This window comes from Pelodiscus sinensis, chromosome 31 (genome assembly GCF_049634645.1).
Source record: "Pelodiscus sinensis isolate JC-2024 chromosome 31, ASM4963464v1, whole genome shotgun sequence".
Classification (NCBI taxonomy): Eukaryota; Metazoa; Chordata; order Testudines; family Trionychidae; genus Pelodiscus; species Pelodiscus sinensis.
The window spans coordinates 11,578,261-11,595,131 of NC_134741.1; the positions used below are offsets into that span (position 1 = coordinate 11,578,261).

Here is a 16,871-nt window from a genome sequence, read left to right on the forward strand (position 1 = left end):
ACAAAAGGTCCAAGATTCCTTGAGGACGTCGCCGTACAGCAGTTTGAAGGGGGAGAATCTCGTAGATGATTGGGGGACCTCTCGTACTGCAAACAGAAGGCCTGGGAGCATTTGGTCCCAGCCCCAGGTGGTCATCCTGCACAAACCTCCTCAGCAATCCCTTTTAGCATTTGGTTAAATCGCTCAACCAGCCCATTGGTCTGCGGATAGTATACCGAGGTCTTTAGCCACTTAATTTTCAGCATTCGGCACAGTTCCCTCATGACCCAGGAGGTAACATTTGGGCCCTGGTCAATTAGGATCTCCGGGGCAATCTCACCCTCGAGAAGATTTTCACCAACTCTCGGGCTAAGGTAGGGGCCTTGGTGTTCCTAAGGGGGATGGCCTCGGGGTACCGGGTCGCATAGCCTAGCACCACCATTATATATCAGTGTCCCCTCCCCGAGGGTTCTAGGGGTCCCACCAGGTCCATGGCCACTTGCTCGAATGGCACCGTAACTAATGGTAGAGGCACCAAAGGTGCCTTCAGGACTAGGGCTGGGGCGGTCCATTGGCACTCAAGGCACGATTCACAAAAGTCCTGCACGGCTCAAAACACCCCAGGCCAGTAAAACCTTTGTAACACCCGGGCTAACGTCTTTTCCCACCCTAGGTGTCCCGATCAAGGGTTCGCATGTCCGAGTTCCAATATTTCCCAGTGGAACCGTGTGGGGACTGCTAACTGCTTCAATTCTCCTCCCTCTTTCTCCCCAGTCACCCGATATAGGCGGTTGTTCAATACCTGGAAGTGCGGTCCTTGGATTTGGTAGTCTTGGGGCTCCTCCGGCTCTCCGGGGCTGATAGCCTGGTCCCATGCATGCTGGAACGTGGGGTCCTGTCTCTGTTCCGTCATGAAGTCTGGGGCCGATTCTACCTCCAAACAGGCCACTCCCCCTCTGGGCCTCTCTTGAGCATCTCCTTCGGCATTCTCCAAGGCTCGTTCCTTGGTGATCCATCGGCCTTGGCTCTACAATAGCTGCCCGAACCCCAGCCAGTCTCACCCAATTAGCATGGGGTAGGGCAGGTTCGCTGCCTTCCCCACTCTCCATACCCAGTCTTGTCCACCCCCTTCTATCCTGACCCAGACTGTCAGGTATGCCCTCATGTCCCCGTGGACGCATCTCATCCACACTGGCTCTCCTTCTGGCCACCCTCAGGGTATCAGGTCTGCCTGAACCAGTGTCATCGTCGAGCCCGAGTCCACCAGGGCCTCAGTACATTGGCCTTCTATCGTCATCTCTGTGAGGACCCGATGCTTCCCCGCTCCGGGGACCGAGTTGGGGCCGGTCTGTTCCTCCTGACTCAGGGTACAGTCCATTTCAGCAATCCCGCTTGACATGTCCCTCCTGGCCACACTGGAAGCAGGGCCCCCGCAAGCCTGGCCTCGCCTCCCTTTGAGTCCCGTCTTGGGCCTCATCCCCTTCTGGTTTTTCCACGATCCTGGCAGGCCATACCGGGGCCAGCCTGGGAATGTCGTCCCACCCCCACCGAGGCCCTAGGGGTTGGCCTCTTCCTGTGGGCTTGCTTTGGGGCCTTGGTCCCACTACCTTCGGGCCCGGTAGTGTCTCTTATCTACCGCCCCCTTCCTCCGCCTCGGCCATGAGATATGCCTCCATCAGGTTCACTGCCTCGTTAAGCATCGTAGGCTGGTTCCTTCGTACCCATCGCTGACCTTCCCGTGGGAGGATATGTATGAATTGTTCCATCACAACCATCTCCGTTACCTGTGCGCCTGTCTTGTGTTCGGGCTCCAGCCACCGGGAAGCCCACTCGGAGGTGCTGTGCTCCCTCTCGTGGCCGGTCCCCAGCATTAAATGACTCTGCTGGCAAGTCTTGGGGGAGTGCCCCAGCTGGTCTAGTATCGCCTCCCTTACTTTATGGTAGTTAAGGGCGTCACTGACCGATAGGCTACGATAGGCCAGCTGGGCGGGCCCGCTCAAATACGGTGCCAACAGAGTGGCCCATTGCTCCAGGGCCCAGCATGCTGCTGTAGCCACCCGCTCGAATGTCGTGAGGAATGCCTCCAGGTCGTCTTGCGGCCCCAACTTGGTGAGGTGTAAGGGTAGTCCGGGCTCCTCCCCGTGTCCTGACCGGTGCCTCCAGCTTCTTTTCCACTGTCTAGCACCATTGGTCTTGCTGGGCTGCTAATTCATGCACCAACATCCACTGGTGTTCCTGGAACTGCGTGGCTAACTGCTGGATCAGTTGGGCCTGTTGTTCCTGCTGGGTCTGTTGCTGTTGCCGTTGGGTTTCTCCGAACCATTCCAGTAACTGCCTTGGCTCCATGGGGTCATCAGGGCCGCTATCGTCTGACGCTCGGAATACTCACCAGCTGCTTGGCCGTTTAAGCTCGGGGGGGGGAGGGGGGGCTGTCACAACAACATGACTACCCACGTTCTCCACCACTGTGATTGATTTACCGGGTGTGAGCACCCCCTCCCGACGTCTGACTCTGACGTGTTTCTGTCCCGGGGCCTGCTCCCTGGGGAGGGGTACATGAGTGTGATTGCCCGGTGCCGAGTTGGTGCCGGGGTTCGGCGGACTCACTGCCCCGCCCTCGTTAGGGTCCAGGGGTCCCATAGGATAGGGGGGATTTCCAGGGGCCAGTTCCTAGGAAAGGTCCTCCCCGAAAGGGGGAAGGGTGGAATATCAAGCGTTCAGTTTGTCTTGAAGGTCACCTGGCTCCCCAGGAGTTATGGCGTGATGTAGTTACTGGGTAGGTTGAGGTGGCGGGGACAAAAAGGGGGGGGTGTGGGGGACCCAGGCCTGCCCTCTCCACCAGGTCCCAGCCTGGGGCCCTAAATGGGGAACAACTAACGCATTCCCTCCACGACAGGTGGGGACGATCAGGTGGCGCCATGAGCGCTCTGCCCCGGGCTTCTTCCACTCCTAACTCCCTGCCGCCTTGCTGGGGTGTCCGTTCTGGCCACTTACCACGCCTGAGCTATTGGCCCCATCTGCCTAGTGTCCTGGGGGCTCCAGCATCGCTTTTCTTTCCCTCCAGCGAGGCAGGATGCTCATTCTTTTGGGGGAAGTTTGGCGGTTCCTCCCTGAGCCACTTCCCGCTGTCTCACCCAGCCGCTTTTCAAGCAGCCCAGGCAGGGACATTGGGGGCGCCAGCCCTGCCCCTCCGGTGTCCGCACGCCCCGTCGCATAACGGCCGGGGCCCAGAGCTCCGCCCCCGCTCTGCGCGTCCCCGTGCAGCCGGCACGCTCCTCGGGCTCCCAGCCCGCCCGCCCCCGCTGTGTCTGGCCCCGCCTCCTTTGCCACAGGGCTGTGCCAGGTCTCAGCCTGGCTTGGGCTACTCCAGCTGTTCGTGCCACCTGCATGTCTTTCCCTAGCCAGGGAACCGCTGGGTCCATCACACTACTCAACACACAGGCCCATTTAAGTCAGTTCTGCTGATGTTAATAGAATGCAATATTTACCCAATTTCCACCCATATGACAGCACTTTTAATAAGCAATGACAGTTCATGAATTTAACTACTAAAATGCATATCAACAGAAGACCATTATATTGACCTGCCACTGTGGAACGTGTTCCCAGTGGAGGCCATATTCAAAGGGTCCCAACCTCAGGCTGCATGTTGAGCCCCTACGCTGAGGCCACAAACAAATAGGTCATGGGCTGTGTATTGAGTAGACCTGGTCTAGTGGATACAGCTCAGTGTGAATCAATAACTGGAAACTAAAGCCAGACAGATTCAGACTAGTAAGGAGGCATAGATGTTTGATAGGCAAAGAATCATAGAATACTAGAACTGAAAGAGACCTTAAGAGATCATCAAGGCCCGTCCCCTGTGCTCATGGCAGGACCAAGCACTGTCTAGATCATCCCTAAGGGTATGTCTACACTACAATGTTAATTCGAACTAACGGACATTAGTTCGAATTAACTTTGATAGGCGCTACACTAGCGCTCCGCTAGTTCGAACTTAATTCGAACTAGCGGAGCGCTTAGTTCGAACTAGGTAAACCTCATTTTACGAGGACTAAGCCTAGTTCGAACTTACTAGTTCGAATTAAGGGGTGTGTAGCCCCTTAATTTGAACTAGTGGGAGGCTAGCCCTCCCCAGCTTTCCCTGGTGGCCACCAGGGAAACTCTATTGCCCCCCTCCCAGCCCCAGACCCCTTAAAGGGGCATGGGCTGGCTACGATGTCCGTGCCAGGTGCAAGCCTGCCAGCACCCAGCCAGTAGACCCTGCACCTGGCACAGCTCGAGCCAGCCACCCGATGGCCCCCAGCCCTCCCCCTCTTCCCGGGACCAGGCTGGCGGCTCCTGGGAGCTTGCCCAGGACCGCAAGAGGTGGGCACCCGCCTGGTCCAGTGCAGACATCGTGGACCTTGTCCACGACCTCCGCACTAGGCACAGGAAAGCGGCCGTCTAGGGCAGGAGAGCTGCCAGCCTGGCCACCCAGGAGCAGGTTTGCATGAAAATCAAGGTGGTCCACTGAGACCCCCGACCCTGAGCCCTGAGCTTAGAATGGCCATACTGGGTCAGACCAAAGGTCCATCTAGCCCAGTAGCCTGTCTGCCGACAGCGGCCAACCCTAGGGACCCTGGAGGGGATAGACCAAAGACAGTGACCAAGCCATTTGTCTCGTGCCATCCCTCTCCAGCCTTCCACAAACTTCAGGCAGGGACACCAATCCTACCCCCTGGCTAATACCACTCCATGGACCCAACCTCCATGAATTTATCTCACTTCTCTTTAAACTCTGTTCTAATTCTAGCCTTCACAGCCTCCTGCAGCAAGGATTTCCACAGGTTGACTATTAGCTTTGTGAAGAACTTTTTTAATTAACTTTCTGTTATTAGTTTGAAGCCTGCTACCCATTCCTTTCCTTTGGTGTCCTCTACTCCTTCTATTATGGAAACTAATGAAGAACTGTTCTGTATGCACCCTCTCCACCCCACTCATGCTTTTATAGACCTCTATCATATCCCTCCTCCATCTCCTCTTTTCTAAGCTGCAAAGTCCCAGTCTGTTTAGCCTCTCTTCATATGGGACATGTTCCAAACCCCTCATCATTGTAGTTGCCCTCCCCTCTCCCACCCTCTCTTCCCCTCTCCCACCTTCTTTTTCCAGTCTCCCCCAGTTTTGTTCAATAAAGAGAGATTCTATTTTTGAACACAATTGTCCTTTATTTTGTACATCAGGAAGGGGGGCTAGGGAGGGGTAAGTGGAAGGAGGTGAGGGAGGAATGGGGTACGAGCTCCCGATGGGGCTCTGCGGGCTTCTGGGGGGTGGAAGCTCTCCTGTAGCCCCCCCAGTTAGTTCGAATTAGCACTGTAGTGTAGACATACCCTTAGTTCGAATTAGCTTAGTTCGAATTAACTAATTCGAACTAAGTTAGTTCGAATTAACATAGTGTAGACATACCCCTAGAGGGGTCACGTGACATCTTTTACTTGTCCATCTTGTCCAGGTAGAAGTATTATCCCCAGGTGTGGGACCTCCTTTCAGGAAGGTGAAGGCTGCTATCAAATCCCCCCTCACTTTTCTCTTCTGCAGATTAAAAAAACCCAAATCCCTCAGTCTCTCCTCATAGGTTATGCGATCCAGCCCCCTAATCATTTTGGTCATCCTCTGCTGGACCCTCTCCAATGCATCCACATCCTTTCTATAGTGGGGGGCCCAGAACTGGACACAATATTCCAGATGTGGCCTCACTAGAGCCAAATAATGCTCCATTTTTCTTCTTGGCTACAAGGGCACACTGTTGACTCATATCCAGCTTCTCATCCACTGTAATCCCCAGGTCCTTTTCTGCAGAACTGATACTTAGCCATTCGGTCCCCAGCCTGTAACAATCTGTAGCCAGACATGAACCCCATCTTGTCCCCCCCCCCCCCCGAGAGCAAGAAAAAGGCAGTCAGCCTTTGATGCCCTGGGAACACAGGTGTGCCGCCTGTCCCTGACTCTACCATAAACAGAAACCAGACAGTAAATGGGCTAGCTGACAACCCAGGGCCTCCCGCCGTCCTGATGGCTAGTATCAGTAATTGACATGCCTGCACTGTCCCAGGAGAGGAATCTTCGCCCATCACATACTAGAGGTGCCCATTGTCTGCATTTTCCCAGGTGTGAATTATGCTTTGCACCCTTTGGGGGAAACTTGGCATTCAAAGCCATTTTTCCTAATTGGCCACTTGAGACCAGGAAGAAGCCTACATGACCCAAGGGGTATAAAGAGGGGTTTAGTAGCCCACCCCATTTGAGCTCCAATCATCTACACCTGCTGGCAGGTATTGATTGTCTCCCGAGGTCTGTGGGACACCCAACCTCACCCTACTTCTTTCCGAGGGATTGAGAGAAAGACGCTGGCCACACCAAGTCTGGAACGCAGGGGTGAGAATATATACCTGCTATGTGTCTATTTTGCATGCATTTAGTAAGAGCTCAGAGAACCAAAAGGGTTTCATGGTACCTGTAAGTGACTTATTAGTGTTATTTCTGTCCTGTCCTTTGTAGTAACTGTGTTATCTGTAACACAGTAGTAGAATTTAACAACTAAGTTTACCCTGTAACAATAAAATAGTAACTGTTTAAGCTTTAACCTGACTCCTTCAGTTGCTGTAACAGAACCAAGCACAATTTAAAAGAACTTCAGCCGGTCATAAGGGACAGGTATAGGAAGAGCTTGGGCGTTTTGGATTGTGTCACTCCCAGGTGACAGATCAGTTGGGGCATCTCTCAGTCTTTCCCAGACTGCCCGCTGTGAAGGGATTTCTGTATCCTAGCAGCTAAAATCTGAGGTGTAATAAGCTTTTCCTATAAACTCGGGGCATCTGAGAGCCTGTTTGCTGCCCTCTGCAATGGGACCCCGGTCCTAGCAGTAAAGTCACAGACGTTAAACTATTTTTCGGGGCGCCCTCCAGCATCCTAGGCTGTCCACTGCAACGAGACTTTGCGTCTCAGCAGTTGAAGACTTGGGTGTAACACACACGCACACACTGCCCTGACCGTCGGCTGACACAATCCTTGGGATTCTTCCATCCCGACAGCAGGACTCTACACTTGTCCTTGTTGAACCTCATCAAATTTCTTTTCACCCAATCCTCTAATCCAGTGGATCCCAAACTTTTCAGCATCACACCCCCTTTTTGATTTTTGAGAAACTCTTCCCCCTCCAAAAGAAAAAAAAAATAGCAGCAAAACTTGGTGAGCAAAAAAAAAAAAAAAAGGAACTGGCCAGGGCTGAAAAACAAAAATAGCAGCAAAACTTGGGGGAGAACAGGGACAGCCCGTGCCTATAGGCAAACTAGGCAGCTGCCTAGGGCACCAAGTTACATGGGGCACCAAATTCCAAATCCTGCTCCTTCCATTTCCCCTTCCCTTTCCGGTGCCTTACCTGGAGCACGGCCTCCCTGCAGCCAGGAAGGGGGTAAGTCCTGGGAGAGGCAGCGCGTGAGGGGTTTTTCCCTGTGCCACAGGAGGGGAGGTCGGCCCCAGGGGAGGAGAAATTCAGGAGTTTACCCTACTCCATGGGAGTGGGGGGGTCAGCCTCGAGAGAGGTGCATGCCGGCTTCTCTCGGGGGGTGGGATCTTGGGAGGAGGTGGGTACGGGGGACTTTCTCCCCAGCCCAGCACCCTGTTACCTCTCCCCAGCCCCGGAACTCCATCCCCAACCCCTTGGCCCCCAGACCCCAGCCCCAGAACTCCATCTCCGGCTCCCAGTCTCCTGGCCCCCAGCCCCAGAACTCCAGCCCCAGCCCCTTTCCCCCAGCACAGAACCAAAACCCTCAATCGATATCTGCCCTTGGGTTGGAGGGGGGCGCCGATTGCATGGTTCGCCTAGGGTGCCAGTTGCTGGCAGCTAGTCTAGGGCCGCCCCTGGGGGAGAATTGACGGGGTAGAGGGGGGCTGGGTCACCTCGCACTCCCCTGGAATTTCTTCACACACCCCAGTTTGGGAACCCATGCTCTAATCTGGACCCTATCTCTGCCCTCTAGCGTATCTACCTCTCCCTCTAGCTTAGTGTCATCTGTGAACTTGTTGAGGGTGTAATCCATCCCTTCATCCAGGTCTAGACTAAATAGACCCAACTCCCTCAGCCTCTCCTCGTAGGTTGTATGCTCCAGTCCCCTAATCATTTTGGTTGCCCTCTCCTAGACCCTTTCCAGTGCATCCACATCCTTTTTGTAGTGGGGACCCAGAACTGGACACAATACTCCAGATGTGGCGTCACCAGAGCCGAATAAAGAGGAATAATCACTTCTCTGGATCTACTGGTAACAGGGCAATTCAACTTTGAAAGCCCCGGGGGCCATAATAATATTCACAGCCATAAGCAACGAGTTATATGGGCTTGTGGTGCTCATGCTCCAGGAATATTCAGAGCCGGGGGCCCTGCTCCTCCAATGTTTGGAGGTGGGTCTCTCCCCAAGCCCTGCCTGGAGCAGGCCTCGGCCATGGACAGACTGGCCCGGCGGGACACAGGGGAATTTCCCAGTGGGCTATCATCAGACAGGCCAGCTGGAGGCTGCTGGTGGAGAAGGGGTGTGACTGGGCAAGCCCGTCCCCTCACCCCCACAAGAAGATGCCGGCGACTGCGTCATCAGAAGCTGCACCCCCTGGCGCACCTTGGTGCTCTGTGCATGCTCCGGCGGCCCCGTGGGCACTTCAAAAGCACTGCATAGCTGAGAAAGGGGGCAAAGCACTCCACCATGAGGCCGGCAGAGGATGCGGGAGGCCGGAGGGAGCCAGGGCCCCAGATGAACAAGGACGAGAAGCACCCCATGGCGGACGGGAAAGGACTGTTGAAGGGAAAGGACTGGGCAGGGATTGTCGAATTGAGGATGCAAATGCGTGGTTGCGCAGATGGTGTCGCAGAGAGGGCTTTGGTTTCTTCGACCATGGGACTCTGTTCCGGGCACAAGGATTGTTAGGAAGAGATGGGATCCACCTAACGAAGAGAGGAAGGAGCATCTTCACGGGCAAGCTTGCAAACCTAGTGAGGAGGGCTTTAAACTAGGTTCGTCAGGGGACGGTGACCAAAACCCTGAGGGGAGTGGGAAAGTCAGATACTGGGAAGAAATGCAGAGAGGAAGGGGCAAGAAAGGAGGACCCATGTTTCGAATGGAGAAGATAGGACAATCAACTGGTTACCTGAAGTGTTTGTACACTAATGCGAGAAGCCTGGGCAACAAACAGGAAGAACTGGAGGCCCTGGCCCAGACCAAGAAATATGATTTAATTGGGATAACAGAGACTTGGTGGGATGATTCGCATGACTGGAGCACTGTCATGGAAGGGTATAGACTGTTCAGGAACAACAGGCAGGGGAGAAGAGGAGGAGGAATTGCACTATATGTAAGAGAGCACTACGATTGCTCTGAACTCCAGTATAAAGAGGGAGAAAAACCTGTTGAGTGTCTATGGGTTAAGTTTAAAGGAGCAAACAACAGCATTGATGTTGTGGTTGGTGTTTGCTACAGGCCACCAAATCAGGTGGATGAGGTAGATGAGGCTTTCTTCGGACAACTGAGCGATGCTTCCAGATCTCAGGCCCTGGTTCTCGTGGGGGACTTTAATCACCCTGACATCTGCTGGGAAACCTATATGGCAGTACACAGGCAATCCAGGAAGTTTTTGGAGAATGTTGGGGATAACTTCTTGACACAGGTGCTGAAGGATCCAATCAGGGGCCGTGCACAGCTTGACCTTCTGCTCACAAACAGGGAGGAACTAATAGGGGAAGTGGAGGTGGGTGACAACCTGGGAAGCAGTGATCATGAGATGGTAGATTTCAGGATCCTGACCAAAGGAAGAAAAAAGAGTAGTAAAATACACACCTTGGACTTCAAAAAAGCAGATTTTGACTCCTTCCGAGATCTGATGGGCAGAATCCCCTGGGATGTTAACATGAAGGGGAAAGGAGTCCAGGACAGCTGGCAGTATTTTAAAGAAGCCTTATTGAAGGCACAGAAAGAAACCATCCTGACGCGTAGCAAGAGAGGCAAACATGGTAGGAGACCGGACTGGCTTACAGGGGAAATCCTTGGTGAACTTAAGCACAAAAAGGAAGCTTACAAAGAGTGGAAATTTGGACAAATGACCAGGAAGGAATTTAAAGGTATAGCTTGAGAATGCTGGGGGTTATCAGGAAGGCGAAAGTGCAAATGGAATTGCGACTGGCTAAGGATGTGAAGGATAACAAGAAAGGTTTCTACAGGCATGTTAACAAGAAGAAGGTGATCAGAGAGGGTGTGCGGCCCCTAATGGATGAAGGAGGTAACCTAGTGACAGATGATGTGGGGAAAGCTGAAGTACTCAATGCTTTCTTTGCCTCTGTATTCACGGACAAGGTCGGCTCCTGGACTTCTGCGCCAAGTGACGCAAGATGGGATGAAGATGGACAGCCCGTGGTGGGTAAAGAGCAGGTTAGGAACTATTTAGAAAAGCTAAACGTACATAAATCCATGGGTCCGGACTTAGTGCATCCGAGGGTACTGAGGGTATGTGTACACTACCCTCCTAGTTCGAACTAGGAGGGTAATGTAGGCATACCGCACTTGCAAATGAAGCCCGGGATTTGACTTTCCCGGGCTTCATTTGGATAAGCGGGGCTCCGCCATTTTTAAATCCCCGCTCGTTCGAACCCTGTGCCACGCGGCTACACGTGGCACGAACTAGGCAGTTCGAACTAGGCTTCTTAGTTCGAACTACCGTTACTCCTCATTCCACGAGGAGTAACGGTAGTTCGTGCCACGTGTAGCCGTGCGGCACAGGGTTCGAATGAGCGGGGATTTAAAAATGGCGGAGCCCTGCTTATGCAAATGAAGCCCAGGAAATTCAAATCCCGGGCTTCATTTACAAGTGCGTTATGCCTACATTACCCCGCTAGTTCAAACTTTGAAAAGTCATGGAGATCGGGAGAAATCCTGAATGAGTGGAAAAAGGCAAATGTAGTGCCCATCTTCAAAAAAGGGAAGAAGGATGATCCAGGGAACTATAGGCCGGTCAGTCTGTAGCTAGACGTGAACCCCCATTTTAACATCCGTCTTTGTCTGCTTGAAACCATGCAGGGCACATAAGAGCAGGAAAACAGCATATTCTTTGAAAACCTTAGAGCAAGAGGTTTAGATATGCTGCCTCAGTGACCATGACCAACAGTAAGCAGAGATAAGAGGGTGGTCAAACTAAGAGTCTGTACATCGTGCCCTGGACTTAACCCATATTGATACGAACACATAACCGTCCGCGGGGGGAGGAATCTCCCGCCCAACAAGAACATCCGGCAGTCCTAATTTAGTTATCTTCCTCTCTTACAAGTGTAAATTAACTTGTAACCTGCTTGTAAGAACTGGCACCACAAAACGGACCAGTAAAATTTGGCCTCTTAAGATAAGAAAGAGAATACGGGCCCCCAGGGGTATAAAGATGAGTCCAGCAGCACACTTGATTTGTGTGTCAATCTACCACCTATCTGCTGGTCGGGTTTGGTGTTTGACCTCCCGAGGTTCCAGAGGGGACGCCCACCTCGTATTCCTCTTTCCGAGGAATTGAGAGACCGGCCCTGGCCTGACTTGCTGGAGTCGAAAGGCACAGATGGGGGTAAAAATTGTACCTGGATGTGGTCCTTTATTTAAGTATATATACATAGTGTTAGAGCTCTTTAAAGATTAAGCTGTCATTTAGTACCATTATTTCTATTTTCTATCTTTATCTTTTTCCTGTAACCACTTTTTAAAGATCTATCTATATTTTACTAGCATTTAAGAAATAGAGCAATAGTCATTGTAACCATATGATTTATAAGTTCCTTTAATAAACCTGTAACTGTTTAAGCTTTGACATGACTCCTTCAGTTGCTGTAATAGAACCAAGCACAATTTAAAAGAACTTCAGCTGGTCATAAAGGGACAGACATAGGGAGAGCTTGGGCGTTTGGATCTGTGTCACTCCCAGGTGACAAGATCCGTTGGGGCACCTTTCCAGCCTTCCCTAGGCTGCCTGCTGCAAAGGAACTTTGTGTTCTAGCAGCTAAAATCTAAGGTGTAATAAGCTCTTCCTACACACTAGGGCGTCTGTTAGCCTGTGTGGCTACCCTCTGCGAAGGGACTGTGGTCCTAGCAGTAAAGTCACGGACGTTAAAAACTTTCGGGGCTCCTTTCAGCCTTCTGGGCTGCCCACTGCGACGAGACTTCGTGTCTTAGCAGTCAAAGACTTAGGAGACATACCCACACACACTGCCCTGACCGTCGGCTGACACAGTCTTACTTCAGTTCCTGGAAAAATCATGGAAGGGATCCTTAAGGAATCCATATTGAGGCACTTGGCTGAGAGGAAAGTGATTAGGAATAGTCAGCATGGATTCACAAAGGGCAAATCGTGCCTGACCAATCTGATTAGCTTCTATGATGAGGTAACTGACTCGGTGGACATGGGGAAGTCAGTGGATGTTATATACCTTGACTTTAGCAAGGCTTTTGATACGGTCTCCCACAATATTCTTGCCGGCAAGTTAAGGGATTGTGGATTGGATAAATGGATGGTAAGATGGATAGAAAGATGGCTAGAAGGCTGGGCCCAGCGGGTAGTGATCAATGGCTCGATGTCAGGATGACGGTCGGTTTCTAGCGGAGTGCCCCAAGGTTCGGTTCTAGGACCGGTTTTGTTCAATATCTTTATTAATGATCTGGATGAGGGGATGGATTGCACCCTCAGCAAGTTTGCGGATGACACTAAGCTGGGGGGAGAGGTAGATACGCTTAAGGGCAGAGATAGGGTACAGAATGACTTAGGCAAATTGGAGGATTGGGCCACAAGAAATCTGATGAGGTTCAACAAGGACAAGTGTAGAGTCCTGCACTTGGGACGGAAGAATCCCAAGCATAGTTACAAGCTGGGGACCAACCGGTTAAGTAGTAGTTCTGCAGAAAAGGACCTAGGGGTTACAGTGGATGAGAAGCTACGGGCAGTCCCGTATTTTTTTCTTATGATAGTGATATTGTGCAATAAAAGGAAACTGTTCGACACAGTTTCCAGTCCATTTTTACATTATTTAATAAAATATATATCAGCTTACAGTGCGGGTGGGGGTGGACTAGACCCATTCTGGGCACCACCAAAAATTATACAAACCTGCCGCCCCTGCTCACAGCATATGTCAAGGGCCACAACTTAAGTGAGGTTGCATATACATGCAAATTTAGGGTATGTCTAAAACTCCATCACATCCAGGGAACGCGTTTGCTCTTCCATTTTTTTTGTGGAAGAGCAAACATGCTCTTTCGGAAGCCCTTGTGTTCCTCGTTCTACAAGGAAAAAGAGAATCACAGAATACTGGGACTGGAAGGGACCTAGAGATGTCATCAAGTCCAGACCCCTGCCCTCATGGCAGGAGTCTACACAGGCCAAATGTCAGAAAAGCCTCTTTGACAGAAGAATTGGAAAAACGTACGCAAAATGTAAAGCACATTTTGTGTATCTTTTTCCAACAAAAACTTGTAATCTAGCTGTACCCATATATGCAAATAGGTCCTTTCACACTGATGGGCATGAATACAAAGATTAAGGGAAGACTACACAACACACAGGTCCGTTCCGCTGATATTAATAAAATGAAATATTTACCTGATTTCCACCCATATGACAGCACTGTTAACAAGGGCGGCCCGTGGATGAAGGCAACCTCGGCAGTTGCCAAGAGTGCCACATTTAACGCGGCGCCCGATGATAATGTCATGGCATTGAGGGCTATGGAGGCGGTGGCACCGATCGCGCATTCCGCCTAGGGCGCCAGTTGCTGACTGTTAATGAGCAATGACGGTCCAGGAATTTAACCACTAAAACGCATGTCAAATATTAACTACTTTTTTGTTTTAAAAGTAGTGCGTGCTGAGTAGCCCTGCATTAAAATCTGTCTGGTTTACAAAACAAAAACATAGGTAACTACTATAGGAGTAATTGTAAGCAAAGAGGAATCAAAAAGGATATTTGTAAAATAAAATAGTATTTAAGCAATACTGTGCCACCCCCAAAGGGGAAGAAGGAGAGAGAGAGTGAGAGAGTATGTTTTTCAGAAAAATCAGTACAAGTTGGTACCAGCTGAATACTCTAAAATACTATGGATCTGTTGTCACAACAAAGATTATGTTTTATGTTTGTCTTACTGTTAGCATTGTTGTGTATTGTGTTAAAACAGTACTGCATTAAGCGGAAAAGGTTTCATAAGCATCAAGCTTTTTGACTGTTTTTTCAGAATCCAGTGTCTCAGAAGGGCAGAGACCATAGAATTCCAGTCTTAATAAAGCATCCAAAAGTGATAAAGACACATTTAAAGGCAGAATAGGCACAAGGATTATTTGTTGGCAAAAATGAAAACTAATAAACATAAAGAAAGTACAAGGTTAAATTATTAAACAAAAGGAACATAGTGGCTGATGTTATCGATTCTGGTTTATCATTAGAAGTTAATTGAACAAAACTATATCATTGGATTTATTAAAGTGAGCAAATTAGCCAACTAACGAATGCCACTGGGGTTCAGATTTAAACATACAGTTTGGCAATTTTACTTAAAGGGTGTAAAATCCCCAAAGGTTCACATAAAGCTAAACATAAGTATTCATCAATGTTATGACAACGAGAAGTCTGTGGCACCTTATAGACTAACAGATTTATTGGAGCACAAGCCTTCATGGGCAAAGACCCAGTTTGTCAGATGCATGTAATAGAAATTCCAAAGGCAGGTATAAATATACAGGCTCATAAAAAGAAGGGACTACCAATCGAGGGGAAGGCCAGAGATAATGAGATCAATTCAGCAAAGAAGGATTTGCCCCATTTCCAGCAGCTGATGTGGAGGTGTGAACACTGTCGTACCTCGGTGTTTTCATACCTCGATACCTTCAGTGGTCTGGACTGTCAGTGTCAGCGTCGTCTGGCCAGGGTTGTCCTGGCGCGCTCCTGACAGGACCTCTACTCCATCGGTGATAATAAACTTTCGGCTGCGTGCATAACAATCGGTACTCCCTTTATCTAGAGTGTTAGACCCCGTGCACTTGGGTCAACACAAGAGATCTCTAAGAGGCCCCGGAAACGACGATGCAAGCAAGGTTTGAAATCAATTGAGCAGGTTTATCGTCAAATTCGAAGCTCTACCAGTTGGTAACAGAGATCAGTACAATGTTACACCACTGGGCACTATGGCCCGCATTGACAAGGTACCAACACCGGGCAGGCCTATTGCCATATATCAGATATTAACAGCAGTTAGTCAAAGTTAAGCTACTGTGCATTCTGTAAGTTTAGGCAATGACACCTGCCGTTCAGGCGCCTAGTGCGCCCCCCCCCCAGGTCGGCCGGAGAGCATCCTCTGCAGTGTGCTTTTATAGACAGGTACAAACAACTTACATCATTTCTTTACGCACCAGGTTACCACCCTCTGTTGCCTAGTTACCACCCCTCACCTTATGGAAGGGGGGCTTACTTACTATCCCTCATGCTGTCAGTTCCGACCTGGTCCTGAACCTAGATCGGTATGTGCATTAGTTTTTAGGGAGTTTTTGTACCAAGACATTTCTTATTAAGATGTTCCATTACTCCCCTTTGGCTCACAGTCTGTATCCAGTGCCTCCCTGTGTCCTTCCATGCTCGACCTAACTTACACAATCGCACAGTTATCAATAGGGCCTCTTTCTTGGCTCCTGTTACTGAACGAAAGTCTTGCTCACTAGATTGCAGGCCTGTTGCTGTTTTCATGTTACAGGCCTCTATTTAGGCCTGCTGACTCCATGTTACTGACCCTCAATTTACTACAAACACCAATCCAGGAGAAACTGCTTTTAAGGGATTGTCACTTCCATCTAAAATATTGGGAGTTTTTTTCACTCTAATTGTGATAATACATATTAAAATATTGTTTAATGAGTGTGCTGTATGTGATGTTGGACAAAGAAAACATTTGTTAAATTACAACCACAAGCTCAAATTGCTTCTCAGTGTGTTGTCATTCATCAGTGGTATAAAGTGTGACCCACTCAAGAATTGTTCTTGAGGGGCCAAAAGGGAGACAGTGTAGATACAACTCTGTATTAATCGTAAAGCTCTGCATTTATCATTTTCTCATTGAAGTTTTTAACTTTGTACATAGCTTTTATATAGCTTTGTATTAAGTCCTTTTATATGGAAACTTTGTACCTTTTCATATACAACAGTGGTTCTCAAACTTTTTGGCATCACGCCCCCTTTTTGATTTTTGAGAAACTCTCATGCCCCCCCCCCCCCAGCAGCAAAACTTGAGTAAAAAAAAAAGGGAACTGACCGCAGCCAAAAAACAAAAATAGCAGCATAGCAGCAAAACTTAGGTGGGGGGGGGGGGAGTTGATGGGAGGGGATGGGTCACCTCACGCCCCCCCCTTGAATTTCTTCACTCCCCCCCAGTGGAGTATGCCCCTCAGTTTGGGAACCCTTGATATACAACATAGAAACTTTGTATTAACTCTTTTGTAGTAAGTCTTGATAGAATAGTATCAGAGGGGTAGCCATGTTAGTCTGAATCTGCAATAGTGGTGAGAAGTCCTGTGGCACCTTATAGACTAACCGAAGTGTTGAAGCATAAGCTTTCATGGGCAAAGACCCACTTCGTGCATCTGACATTAAAAGTATTTGCACAAGAGCGCGTCTGTACTGGCATGTGCCTTTGTGCAAAAGATTTGCTTTTGCTCTAAAGCATCCGTGCCAGTGTAGACGCTTTCTTGCACAAGAAAGCTCTGATGGCCATTTTAGCCATTGGGCTTTCTTGTGCAAGAAATTGATGTTACCTGTCTACACTGGCCCCTTGCGCAAGAACACTTGCGCAAGAGGACTTATCCCTGAGC

General features: G+C 49.9%; 1 protein-coding gene across 1 annotated transcript in view; it reads right to left on the minus strand.

The window, feature by feature from the left end:
• LOC102461324 (uncharacterized) overlaps positions 1-16,871 on the minus strand; it is a 150,336-nt gene that overhangs the window by 34,494 nt on the left and 98,971 nt on the right. The gene's annotated exons all lie outside the window — the stretch shown is intronic.